Below are 14671 nucleotides of genomic sequence, written 5' to 3' on the forward strand. Positions count from 1 at the left end.
TAACATAGCAAAATTACATATAACAAAACAGTTATCAAGTAAGAATTACAGTTACAATATTTATATCTATTTTATCTTTATCATAACTAAGGAAAACTATAACTATCTATCTATTCTTCAACTCCATCAAAGACTCCAGAAGGATATAATATTACCTGAGTAAATGAGAAGTAAGCAACTTACAAAACTCTAGAAATCACAGAGACATCTCGCTGCCTGGACAGTCACCCAAAGTTCCTCTGTACCGTTGGGGCAGAGGCAGGCGGATCTCTGTGAGTTCAAGACCAGCCTGGTCTACAAGAGCTAGTCCCAGGACAGGCTCCAAAACCACAGAGAAACCCTGTCTCTGCCTCCCGAGTGCTGGGATTAAAGGCGTGCGCCACCACTGCCTGGCCCCCAATGTGTGGACGACTATATCCACAGAAAGCCTGAGAAAGCTTGGGAAAGAATAAAGAATGTTTTCTTGGTTGCAACAATTTCTCAGGTCTGCTCTGCTTGCTAGAGGCAAGCAAGTGCTCTCATTTAAGAGAGGCTTCCTGACTCAGCTTTAGCTGCAAAACCCTGCAGCTCATTAAGAGGTCCTGCCACGAAACACTTAAATGGTATTGATAAAAGCTGACTGCATGCTTGTTTGTTTTCAGTCGTAGCAGGAAAAAAGTTGTGCTGTTTTAAAATGCTGGCGTTCTGGTCTGTCCTGCCAGGGCAAACTCTGACTGTTTGAGGCAGGAGGGCCGACTACAGAGACAGAACTTGAGTGTTGTCTGTGGATATAGTGTTGCAGCCTGCTTGCTGTCAGGGACCTTAAAACGCCATAGAGTTGTGGCAATAAAGATGGCTACAGCAGTACCTCAGCCATGAGGCTGGAAAGCTAAGGAATGGGCTGGATCCAGTCGCCAAAGCCACGGCTTTAATCCTACCCATATTGCTCAGTAATTTAAAGGCTTGTGTGGTCAGAAAAAGAGAGATATACAGTAAAGAGAGATTCAAAGACAAAGAAAACCTTTAAATGATTTACAGTGTGTTTAAAAATATATGCAGGCTAAAAGTTAAAGTTCTTAAAAGTAAAAAAAGGGAGAAAGAAAGTAGTTGGGTGTGGTAGTACACACCTTTAATCCCAACATTTGGGAGGCAGAGGGAGATTTACCTCTGTGACTTCAAGGTGTGGCAGTACACACCTTTAACCCCAATGCCTAGGAGGCAGAGACAGATGGATCTCTGAGAGTTCAAGGACAGCCTGATCTACAGAATTATTCCAGGTCAAAGATACAGAGAACCTGTCTCAAAAAGCAAAAAATAAAAGTAAAAATAAACAAAATAGAGGTTAAAATAAAGCGCACAAAGATGGAAAATACACAGAGAATTTTGATTACTGTATGCTATTATGCTGTGTTTGAATTGTTTGAATGCTGAGGAAGGAGCAACAGCTGCTAGAAGATATTTGTTTATAAATGCTACTGAACTAATCCAGCATAGATATTTTGAAAATACCTTGACTTCAGAATTTGGATCTAAGGATATGATACTTTGGAAAAGAGATTCTTCTTTTGTTTTCACAGATGATGACACCCTGCGTATTGCTTCCAAACCAATATGGTATGATAGACCACATTCTCCTGAAAGGTTGCAGTAAACACCTTCAAAAAAATTACTTTGCTCAACTGCTGACTGAGAGGAACCTAGCACACAGGATGCCCCAGAAAGAGCATCGCCCCCATAACAGCTGGAAGTAATTTTAGAGGACGACGTCCCCTCTCCCAGTAAAGTTTGCCCCCTTGGGTTCAAGGGACATCATTTAGGGGTTGATTATAATTAGTATATGGTTGAGGGTTGGGGGAGGAATTTTATAAGCTCAGGGATCATTTGAACAAAAAAAAAAAAAGAGGGATAATGGGATGATGGTATAATAGATTGGTACTTGTTGGTACTTGTGAGTTATTGTTTTGAGACAAATATATTGGTATTGATCTCTTATCAATTGATACAAAGTGAAATTATATTGACTATTGTATGCATGCATGTTTCTACCTCTGTTTAAAACATTTTTTATGTATCGACATATATTGTATTGATATATATTGTATATATTTACCATATTGCAGTGTACATTTCTACCTCTGATTAAGATACTTATATATTGTTTGTGTATTGATATATATTTACCATACTGCAATGTATATTTGTACATTGTTTATATTTGGAGGTCATTGTCCTCATTTGTTTCACAGTCGTTTATTGTCTTAGTATTTAAGTTAGATAGGTTATTGAGAATTATATAGATCAATAGTATCTGAGTTTGTCATTTATAATTAGACTAATCAGGTTCTTTAGATATATAGAGATAATACTCAGTATAGATAGATAATCTTCAACCTCTTCAAAGAGCTGTAGAAAATGGCCTTTAATCTAACTCAGAGTTATGTGGTAGTGAGACACAATTGCTCCTGGCAACACCGCTCTATTCCCAAGAGCATGTTGAGCACCAAAGACACTCAACCTGGAGCATTTCTTTTTGGCAGAACTGGCCTTTGGGCAAAGAAATGCCATACCTCAACCACTGACAGAGATACAGAGCGTGCATCAATGGATAAAACAGGACTGTCATATCCTGCCAAGACAGGGTAGGATAGTTTTGAAAAGTTGCTTGCCTTTGAAAATAGGTATGTCAGTTATGTTAGGCCTTAGCCAAAGTTGGTTGCTTCAACGCTGCAAATGTGACCTTGGGTAGCTAGTTGTCTCTGTGATTTTTTGCATGTTTTGGAAGTTGTTTGATTGCACTTCCTAATTAGTCAGGTAACATTATTTCCCTTCTCAGATCTTCGATGGGGTTGAAGACTATATAAATATAATTACTTTCCACTCATGACTTGGCCAAGCTATTTATTATATAAGACTTAAGCTAGTTAGAATAGGATATTTGTACTTATTGTATATATTTCGTAGTAGGTTTAGAACTCTCTTACTTAAACAAAAGGGGGAGGTGTTGTGGGAGGTCCTTCGGCTCCTCCAGCCAATAGCCGCTGAGATACCTGTCCATTGGGGAGTGGTCTCTCTCCCTTTAAAAAAGTGGTCACTTCCCTCCTCGCACTCTCTTACTTCCTGCTCCCCTTCCAGCGACTAGACTCCCTTCCTGATTGCGCAGAGGGCTGTTGTCTGTGACGGTGATCTGTAAGTTTTTTCCCTTTTAAATAAACAACCATTTTATTAATCATAATTCCAAAGTGGTGTTTGTAACTTACGCCTTCACCTTCAAAAGATTTTTAATGTGTGTATGCATATATATTTGTATATGTGTGTACACATATATTTGCATATATAATATATACACATATAATATATTTACATACGTGTATTTATATATTCATATTATATTTTTATATATTATATTTATGTATTTATATAATATATGTGAACTATATATATTTGTGTGTGTTCACGTGTGTAAAGGTGCACAGGCACTCACACATGTGTAGAGGACAGGGGACAGTCAGGTGAGTCACTGCCACCTTACTTTTTTTTTTTTAAATATTTATTTATTTGTTTGTTTATTATGAGTACAATATTCTGTCTGTGTATATGCCTGCAGGCCAGAGGAGGGCACCAGACCTCATTACAGATGGTTGTGAGCCACCATGTGGTTGCTGGGAATTGAACTCAGGACCTTTGGAAGAGCAGGCAATGCTCTTAACCACTGAGCCATCTCTCCAGCCCTGCCACCTTGCTTTTATGAGACAGTCACTCACTGTCTCAGCTACACAGGCTGGCCAGCAAGCTTCAAGGGCCCTCCTGTCTCTCTCTGTCTTCCCTGTGCTGGACTAGAGGCACACGCTGCTTGCTGTACCTGGCTTTTTTTTCTTTTAAACATGTCTCTCTAGAGATCGAACTAAAGTTCTCAGTCTTCTACAATGCTTCACTGATGGAGCTGTCTTTCCAGCCTGTGTTTTCAAAGTAAAACATACATACATGATGGCAGTAAACATACATAACATGGAATTTATTATCTTGTTTTTTCTTTAAAATATTTATCTATCTACTTGTCTATCGGTCTGTCTATCTATTGTGCTTGTGTGAATGAGTGTGTGTGTGTGCATGCAAATCTGAGGACTATTTTGTGGAATCATTTTTCCTCCTTCCAGCTTTATGTGAGTTTTAAGATTAAACTCAGGTGGACAAACATAGTATCGCAAGTGCCTTTACCCCCTCAATCACCTTGCTACCACCCATCCCCTTAGTTTTTGGTAAATATACAGTTTACTGGTGTCACATATATTTACACTGACGGACAGCCAATCTCCAAAACATTCTTAAATGGAAAGTAAAATTCTTTGTCTTTTAAATCACCCTCCATCCTCCCTCCTCTGCCCACCCACCTACCATGCTACTTTCTGTTTCTACTTCTTTAGTGACTGTAATTACGTCAGTTGGATAGAATCACAATCTCAGTCGCTCTCTCTTTCCCCCTGCCTTTTCTTCTCCTTCTACCTTCCCCCTTTTCTCCCCTGCCTCACATGCCCCTGTGTGTGTGTGTGTGTGTGTGTGTGTGTGTGTGTCTGTCTGCCTGTCAGTCAGTCTTTACCTGGCATTGTGTCCTCAAGCTTATTCTGATAATTATTGATTGATAAACATTATCACATCCTCTATTTCACATTCTCCATTGAAACACTGAAAACTTAAAGCTATGTAAGTCATTTTCTACCATTGCTGTTGCCAAGTGATCAGAATTGATAGGGGTTTTCACACTGCTTTCTCCTTCTTCCTCCCCCTCTGCCCTTTTCTCTTTCCCTTTTTCTTTCTGAGGTGTTTGCACTGGGTTCCCTGTATTCTAAGAACTCATAGATTTTAAGTTTAGGTACTATTTGGTATAACCCAAGTATTTAGAAGCTCTAAACATCTAGTCTGGCAGCCATCAGAACCAGCAGGCCAAAGCTTCTGGGCCTGGCATGCTGGACCACGGTGTAATGCAGAACTTAGTCTATGAACAATTTTATTTGTTCGGGAACTGAAATTTATGTCTGTGCTATTTTATATCTAGGTAATCCTTAACTTTGTCATGGATTGTATAATGTTTTGTTTGAAAATGTGTTGTTTCAAAGGATAAGCCGGAGAACAATACAGACAGCATGTGCATTGGTGGTTGGCTGTGATGACTGAGCATACATTTATATATCTCCGAGGCCATAATCCAAACCATAACAAGTCCCAAGTCTGGGAACTGAGGATATGTTTAAATCTTTATATCCTTTTACATGGCTCTCATGGGTAACTCCATATTTTTTGTTGTTATTTTTCAAAAAGTACCTTTATTCATCAACAGTAATACAATTTAGAATCATAAAAACATGAAAAATAAAAACAAGCATGTTTCCCATTGTTTTCAAATTCTGGCATGTTATTCTTTGAGATTCAAGGACAATAAATCAACATTTCTAGGTATTTTCAGATTATTTTAACTTATGATATTTTACACATATTTCTAGCAATCTTCTCACTCTATAATTTGAAGAGCAAAACTTCTTGTTTAAAGAATAAAATGTCTTAAGTTTAGTGGTATTATGAAGATCTCCGTCCTCCTGGGATAATCAGTGAAAGCATAATCTGAAACGCAGGTCTTCTAGGAAGGTCACAGGCCCTTCTGGAGTCACGCGTGGACACTGCCTATTTAAGGGTGTGTTTTGCACTGAGAGTATGTTCTGTGAGAGAACACACGAGGCACTCACATGGAGCGTATGGTATAGGTGAACCCGTTAGCAGGCATCTTCTCCTCCTCTCTGTTCTCCTCGGCCCGCGTGTACATTAGTTTATATTAATGCATGTACAGATTATAGGCTGAGGGCCGCATACGAGCAAGAGCAGGTGAGGACTCTGTTTTCTGAGACTGGATGTCCCTGCTGAATTTTATACATTCTAATTCCATTCATTTTCCTACAAATTTTGTGACTTCATTTTTATTTTAAAAACTTTTCTTATTTACCTATTTATTTTAATTAAATATAATTTCTTTATTGAATCTTTCGGAATTTCACATCATGCACCCTAATTCCACTCACTTCCCAGTCCCTCCATGTCCTCCCCTTACCCCTGCAGTGTCCTACAAAAGAAAATTTAAAGAAATCAAACCAATCCAGACCAAAAAAAATTAAAACAAAACAAAACAACAACAACAACAACAACAACAGAACAAAAAACCTTCTTTGCTCCTCCATCTTTCCCGCTTCTCCAACCCCTCTTCATTTGTCCTGGTGGCACTGGAGGCCGCAGTGAGTCACACAGTGTACCCTTTTGTCCCACCTGCTTTACTTGCTAATGTCTTTTGCAGTGAGTCACTGGTCTGGTTCACGGCCTCTGGTTCAAGGCACAGCATCATCACTGGATCCTCACTGAAACTCCTCCCAGTTACCCTGCGGCCACCCAGAGTTATGGAAATCCTGCGGGCATTGTTCCCCAGGACCAGTCTCCTCAGGAGCTGCAACAGGTCTTAGGTGGGGTAGATGTTAAGGTGGACCAACCCCAGACCCAGCTGTGGGCCTAAGTGGTAGCCGAGCTGGTCAGTCCTGGTCACAGGAGTCACCCCTCTCAGGTGCGGGTGGAGCCAGCTCCCTGCACCCATGCCATCAGGGGCGGGTCAGCTCTCCCTTGTCCATAGTGGAAGGTGGGGCCACCTCACCCGAATGTGTGCACAGGTAGCTCTCCCTTGAAGGTCTGGACCAGCTCTCTTGCAGCAGTGTCCAGCGAGGGACAGGGCCAGCTATCTCAGGACCAGCGAAGGGAAGGGACAGGCTCAGCACAGCCTCCTGATTTCATCATGCATCATTCCTACGGCCCTCTGAGGTAACATAGGCCACAGACATTAACAGACCACAGCTTCGATAGGACCATAAACCCAGACATGATCGTTGGCAGCAGCCTGGGTCAAGATGCCGCCATGGCCCCAGGTGACAGTGCAGTTCACCCAGTCTACCATGATCCTGGCCACTGCACAACCCTCAGGCACCAAGATCGCCCCAGGTAGTGGCCTGGACCTGTGACTCTCGTGGCGACAGGAGCCGTGGGCATCAACATAGACCCTGGCCACTATAGGGTCACAGACCCACACATGGCCCTGCTTCACTCATGGCCTGGATGTCACCATGGCACTGGATAGCCTTTTGTGCCACTTAGGTCTGTATGGCCCCTGGTGCAGCATGGCCCTTGGGCACTCACTGGTCCCAGGTAGCTGATCAGAACAAACCCTGGGCAACCATACAGCTCTTGGTTGCAACAGGAGCCATAGAGGTCAACTCTGACCCTGGCTGCTGTAGGGCCATGGACCTAGATATGACCCTTGACAGAAGTTTGGGTCTGCATGACACCATGGCCCCTGAGGGCAAAACAGGCTACCCAGATTGCCATGGCAGCAGCATGACTCTTGGACACATACATGGCCATGAGTGTCAGCCCATACACTGGGCATCCTTACAGCCTTTGGTAGCCATATGGGCCAAGGATGGTCACACAGCCCCTGGCTGTGGTATGACCATGGACCCAGACATAGCCCTTGGCAGCAGCCTGGGCTTGGACGTCACCCTGGCCCCGGGGGCAAGGTCTCCCACCTCAGCCACACTCTTCACCACCTTCACTTCTGTTCTGGCTCTTTCCACATGAACCATGCTGCTTCCTTTTCTCTCCCATTTCTCCTCCACATACTTGCTCATCATAATGGGACCCACCTGTCGGGCTCCACAAGGTGCTGGGCTGGCTTGGGGATGGCTTGCATCTGCCTGCACATTAGACAGGCTGTGAATGTCTTCCTGCCAGCCTGGTCTTGCGGACCCAGGCTGACCTGTGGGGAGTTCGCACTCACCTGAGCCATCTAGCATCAGACAGGATGTGGATGATTTAATTTTTCTTTAGGGCTGAATACTATTCCATTTTTAATATGTGATAGATTTTCATTATCCACTCACCTGTTGATAGGTAAGTAGGCTGATTCCAATTCTTTGCTACAGTGAATAAAGAAACAGTAGGCATTAGGGTGTAACTATCTCTGAAGATGAGTTGAGTATGGAGTTCTCTGGATTTATGCTCAAGAGTGGAATAGACGCATCATATTGGGGCTCTGTGATGTGGGATTCCCATTTGTATGCTGTGAATACCATTGGTTAATAAAGGGTTGTCTTGGGCCTGTGCAGGGCAAAATAGAGGTAGGTGGGGAAAACTAAACTGAATGCTGGGAAAAAGAAGGCAGAGTCAAGAGATGCCATGCAGCCCTGCTGGAGACAGACACCCAAACTTCATCCAGTAAACCACAGTCTTCTGGCAATATACAGATTAATGGAGATGGGTTAATTTAAGATGTGAGTTACCCAGAAATACACTTAAGCTATTGGCCAAACAGTATTGCAAATAATATAGTTTCTGTGTGATTATTTCAGGCTGAGCAGCTGGGAACAAACAAGTGGCCTCCTACTACAGTTCTGTTTTTAATTTATGAAGAGCCTCCAAACTGATTTCTATACTATATTAATTTGTACTACACCAGCAGTGAACAAGGATTTCCCTCTCCCTGCTTTCTTTCCAACATCTGTTGGCAGATTTCTTGGGTAGCCGTTCTGAACAGGGTAAGATTTTTGTTGTTAATTTTTTTTAACTTGATTTTGGTATTAGAATAATAGTGACTTCACTGATTGGTCTTGTAGTGTTCCTTCATTTTTTATTATTTATTTATTTATTTTTATTGAAAAAAAAAATTCTGCCTCCTCCCAACCTCCCATTTCCCTTCCCCTCCTCCCACTCCTCTCCCCCTCCCTCTCCAGTCCAAAGAGCAGTCAGGGTTCCCTGCCCTGTGGAAAGTCCAAATTCCTCCCCTCTCCATCCAGGTCTAGGAAGGTGAGCATCCAAACTGGCTAGGCTCCCACAAAGCCAGAACATGAAGTAGGATCAAAACCCAGTGCCATTGTTTTTGGCTTCTCATCAGCCCTCATTGTCTGCCATGTTCAGAGATTCCAGTTTTATCCCATGCTTTTTCAGTCCCAGTCCAACTGGCCTTGGTGAGCTCCCAATAAATCAGCCCCACTGTCTCAGTGGGTGGGTGCACCCCTCGCGGTCCTGACTTCCTTGCTCATATTCTCCCTCCTTCTGATCCTCATTTGGACCTTGGGAGCTCATTCCAGTGCTCCAATGTGGGTCTCTGTCCCTATCTCCATCCTTCGCCAGATGAAGGTTCTATGGTGATATGCAAGATATTCATCAGCATGGCTATAGGATAGGGCCATTTCAGGTTCCCTATCCTCAGCTGCCCAAGGAACTAACTGGGGACATCGCCCTGGACACCTGGGAGCCCCTCTGCCCTGGGCACCTGGGAGCCCCTCTAGGTTCAAGTCTCTTGCCAACCCTAAAATGGCTCCCTTAATAAAGATATATACTTCCCTGCTCCCATATCCACCCTTCCTTTATCCCAACCATCCCATTTCCCCAAGTTCTCCCCATCCTCCCCTTCTCATTTTTCTCTCCCCATCTCCCCTGACCCCCCATCCCACCCCACCCCCAAGATTCCAATTTTTTGCCCGGCATTCTTGTCTACTTCCCATATCCAGGAGGGTAACTATATGTTCTTCTTTGGGTTCACCTTCTTATTTAGCTTCTTTAGGATCACAAATTATAGACTCAATGTCGTTTATTTATGGCTAGAAACCAAATATGAGTGAGTACATCCCATGTTCATCTTTTTGGGTCTGGGTTACCTCACTCAGGATAGTGTTTTCTATTTCCATCCATTTGCATTCAATGGTAGTGTTCCTTCATGCTATGTGCTGTGGAACAAGTTGAGAATTAGGAGCTCTTCCATGAAAATTTGATAGAATTCAGTGTAGACTCCATCCAGTCCTGAGCTTTTCTTTGAAGGAAGAACTTTGACTACAGCTTCACTCTCATGACATAGAATAGGTCTCTTTCGGTTGCTTAGAGCTCCTGGTTTTAATTTTGGTAGATGATATACACATAGAAGTTCTGTGGCTTCCTCTAGTTTTTCTTGCACTTTAGAGGATACGTTTAAAAATTAACCTTTAGCAATAGTCTGTGCTCATTGGGATTCCTGTAATGACATTCTTTGACCTCCAGCTTTGTTCATTAGTGTCTTCTTCCTCTTTTTCATCTGATTGTTTAGGGATTAATTTTTTTCAGAGTCCAACTCTTGAGTTGGTTTTGTGTATTGTTCTATCTGTCTCTCTATATCCAGTCTTCATTATTTCATGCCATCTATTGGAATTCCGACTGGCTACTTGGTTTTTTGTTTTTTTTTTTTTTCAGGAATCTTTAAATGCATCATTAGGTTATTTATTTGCTATCTCTGAGATATTTTAGATTTATTTATTTTTATCTTATGTATATGGACATTTTTCCTGCATTTATCTGTATACCCACGGAGGCCAGAAGAGGAAGTGTGGTCCCTGTAGTGAGAGTTACAAGTGGTTGTGAGCTGCCATGTGGGTGCTGGGAATTAAATCTGGAAGAGCAGTCAGTGCTCTTAACCACTGAGCCATCTCTCTAGGACCTCTCAGAAATTTTACTGTGAGTACTTATTGTTATAACTCTTTCTCTTAGGACTGCTTTGGCAGAATCCCAGTGGTTCTGACAGGCTGTGCACTCATTCTCATTTGTCTCTAGGGATCTTTTAATTTCCACTCTGATTTCCTGGATGACCCACTAAACAATTCAAAAATGTATTGTTTAGTCTACAAGTATTTTTGTGGTTTCTGTAATCATTCTTGTTAATTTCTACTTTTATTAAATTGTGATATGATGACTGGAATTTTTACAAATTTATTGTATCCGTTGAGACACTTGTGTCCTTTGATATTATCAACTCTGGAGAAGTTGACATGTAAAGTTGAGAGGAAAAAAATGTGTATTCCCTATCTGTTGGGTAGAGTATTGTGTATATAATTTAAGTTCAGTTGATCCATAATCTGTTTTAGCTCTGAAATTTTATTGCTTGTTTTAGGTTTGGAAGATCTATCTAAACATTAAAGTAGAGTACTTAAGTCTTCACTATTATTGTATAGGATTTATGTGGCCCTGTAGTGTTTATTTTATGAAATTAGCAGCTCCAACATTCAGTGCATAAATGTTGTAGACATATGTTATGTTGAAGACATAGCATGACAATTGTTACATCTTTTTGATGAATTTCTACTTTTAAAATATGAATATTCTGCCCAAAAGTTAGAGAATACACTTGTTTTTCTCAGCCACACACATCCCTTTTATCTCTTCTAACTAGTTTTGATTTGAAACTTACTTTATCTGCTATAAAAATAGTTATACCTACTTGTTTACAGTATCAATTTTCTTTGTAGTTTGTTTCCCATTCTTTGATATGGAGGGCGTGTGTGTATGTATGTATGTGTTTATCCTTTTTTGTTTATGTGTGTTTCTTGATGACAACATATAGTTTGTTCTAGTTTTTTAATCCAATCTATTAGTCCACATCTTTTTAGTGGTAAGTTGAGATCATTTACATTTAAATTTATTATGGAAATGGATTTGCTACTTTCTATAAATTTCTTTGATGCTGTTCTATTTGGTATTTCTTTTTCCTTCCCCATATTAGTTTTTAGGGTTCACTGATTTACTGCCTTGTTTATAGATGTTTCTTTCCTGGGTCTAGTTTGATTATGGGTTTATGGAGTGTACACTTTCAGGTATCCTGGTGAAGGAGGCTATCTTTCTTCCTCCTCCTTATAAAGAATTCCATTAAGGATTTTCTTCAGAGTTTGCTCGGTTGCTGCGAATTAATTTGTGTCTGTTTTAAAGCCTTTAAATTTTGTGCAATTTTGAAAGATACTTTTTCTGAGTATAACATTCTTGGTTCTTAGTTACTTATTTTCAGAGGTTGGAATATTTAATTTCATATTTTTCTGGCTTTTATGCTTGTTGATAAAATGTTTGAGGTAATTCTAGTACTTCTGTTTTTTTATGTGAGCTGATATTTTATTCTTGTTTCTCTTTTAGGATTCTTTATTTTGTATTTTTGTCATTCTACTATGACATGTAATAGAGTTTATTCTCTGATCACATCTGTTTGAACTTCTGTATACCTCTTATGTTTGAATTTATAGTTCTTCTATGTTTGGGAAGTTTTCTTTTATACTTTCATGGAATTATCTGCTTTATTTGATTTTATCTCTGCTTCTACTTCAGTTACTTACTTTTGGGGTTGGCCTCTTGAATCTATCCCAAACTCCACGGAAATATCATCCATGATTCTAATTTTCTTATATAGGCCTGTTTGTATTCTTGTCTTGATTCTGTGTGATCCTGTCTCTTAATGATGATTTTTGATGTGTTTTTTTTTTTATTTAAAGTACTATTTCTTCTATTTCAAGTATCTCTGGTTCTCTTTCAGCATTTCTGATTCTGTGCTGCACTGTCCCTTCCTGTTCTCCTCCAATTTGCCCACCATTCCACTCATCTTGAAGACTTCTATATGTAGGACTTTGATAGATTCCCTTGACTTGAGCCCCTGTTTTCTTGACTCTTCTATGTGATCAATATTTCTCTTTAAAACTAAGATTCTGTATTCTTTCTCAGAAATTTCAGCTATCTCTGTAGTTTGGGATTCTCATACAGGGGAGCTAGTTGGTTGAGGTGTGTCACAGGTGGGGGTCATGTCATAATTGTATCATAATCTCTCTTTTCTGTGTGTTATGCAACTGTTGGGGTGGATTTACTGATTCACAATATGCAGAAAGAATTGTTTTGCATATTAAAACCACTGAATTTATACCAGATGATATAAAATTGGCTTTATTATTCATTAAGATTCTATATATAATCAGGAACAGGATTTGTCCCATATACATAACACACATCCAATTCCATATGGGTCTGCCAGGTCCTCTAGCTCAAGGTAATGCAGAAATTCATCGATTATTGATTGAAAATGTGCTAAAGGACTCAAAATTTCATTTTAAAAAGCATCATGTCAATAGCAAAGGTTTTATTTTCTTTGGGGGGAAGTTTTGTAATTATATTTATGTACAGAAAACTCAGTAGTACTTTTAACCCAGTTTAGTGGCGAGTTCTTTGGACTTTGCCTTTTCCAGTTTGGCAATTCGAGCCACATATTTAGGACCTAGGATGTTGCCTCCCCAGTGGCAGCGGATCTCATCATATCTGTCATTGTAATTGGTACTAATAGCTTTGACTAGCTTGGCCAGAGCACCCTTGTCTTCCGAGTTAACCTGTGTGAAGGAAACAGTGGTGCATGTCTTCCTATTGACCAGCCGCCCCAGCCTGACCTTTCCCTTGATGTTGCAGTAGGGGACCCCCATCTTCTGACACAGGGCAGGCAGGAAGACTACCAGCTCAATGGGGTCTACATTGTGGCAATTACCACCAGCTGAGCCTTCTTGTTCTCTACCAAAGTGGTGACTGTATTGACGCCCGCTCAAAGGACAGGTGGTTTCTTAGTTGAGACATCCCCTTTGCCAACAGCTTTCTTCTCAGCATGGGCCAGCAGCCTTTGCTTCTTCTCCTGCTTTGTCTCTGGCCTGTACTTGTGGGCAAGTTTAAGCAACTGGGTAGCTGTTTGCTGGTCCAGGGCCTGGGTGAACTGGTTAATGGCAGGAGGAATTTTAAGCCACTTATAGAGGTTGGCCCTCTGCTGCTGCAGCCTAATGTAGTGGGGCCATTTGACAAAGCATGTGAGGTCTCTCTTGGGATGGATGTCCTGCCCAATGCCAAAGATTTTAGGCCTCTTCTCAAACAAAGGATTCACCACCTTCTTAGCCTTCTGCTTCTTCATGATGGCGGGGGCCAGGGCCACCTTCTTCCCCTTGGCCTTCTTTCCCTTGGGCATCTTGCCGGGCTGGAGGAGAGAGGATAGCAAAGGTTTTAAAAAAGAGTTTTCTATTACATAACAACAAACTAAGGAGATTATAAGGAGATGTTCTACTTGTTCTTTATATAACCAAATACCATTACATGCAGGGAATAATTCAACGAGTACTCAAAAAAATAAAATCTGACAGATGGATGTATTCCACTTTGCAGAATTTGGAAAATTAAAATATGTATGCCAGACCATTGACACCTATTCAAGTTTTCAATAGGTAACTGCTTTGAGCTCAAAAAAAGCTGATTCAATAATCATGCTTTTATTAGAAGTTATGACCATCATGGGTATACCTGCACGGATAAAGACAAATAATGGCCCAATATATGTCTCTAAAAAAACCTGTTTTTTGCTTCTAATAATATAAATCATACTACAGGCATACCAAACAATCTTACATGCCCATAGTATCTGGCAGACTTGTCTATGAAGCAAAAAATTTAAAAGACCATTTTGCCTTTATTGGCATTTGTCAGTCACTCTTCTGTGTCCTGTAGAATGTCTGGTAGACTCTTTGATGAAGCAGGAACTCTTAAGGGCTGTCTCACCTTCTTTAGACAACTTCAGCAGTCATTTTTCTGTGAGTCCTGCATGTCCAGCTCATACAGCATACCATTAAGCAGTTCAGGCAAGAGTAGTTTCTTGCCCAAATGGCTATCCTTGCCATAGTAAAGGCCAGTTCCATAATGAGTTACTTTAATGCCCATCAGCCTCTCTGAAGTAATTGGTGCTGCTAGAAGCAGACATTTCTTACTGTCAAGAAAAGTCTAAGTTTTTAAAATATTTTAAATGCCATATTTT

The 14671-nt window shown here is 40.8% G+C and overlaps 1 pseudogene; it reads right to left on the bottom strand.

Annotated features, from left to right (window-relative positions):
• Window positions 1-13034: 13034 nt before the first annotated feature.
• Window positions 13035-14441, bottom strand: LOC130884397 (60S ribosomal protein L7a-like; annotated as a pseudogene).
• Window positions 14442-14671: the final 230 nt, after the last annotated feature.

This window comes from Chionomys nivalis, chromosome 1 (genome assembly GCF_950005125.1).
Source record: "Chionomys nivalis chromosome 1, mChiNiv1.1, whole genome shotgun sequence".
Lineage (NCBI taxonomy): Eukaryota > Metazoa > Chordata > Mammalia > Rodentia > Cricetidae > Chionomys > Chionomys nivalis.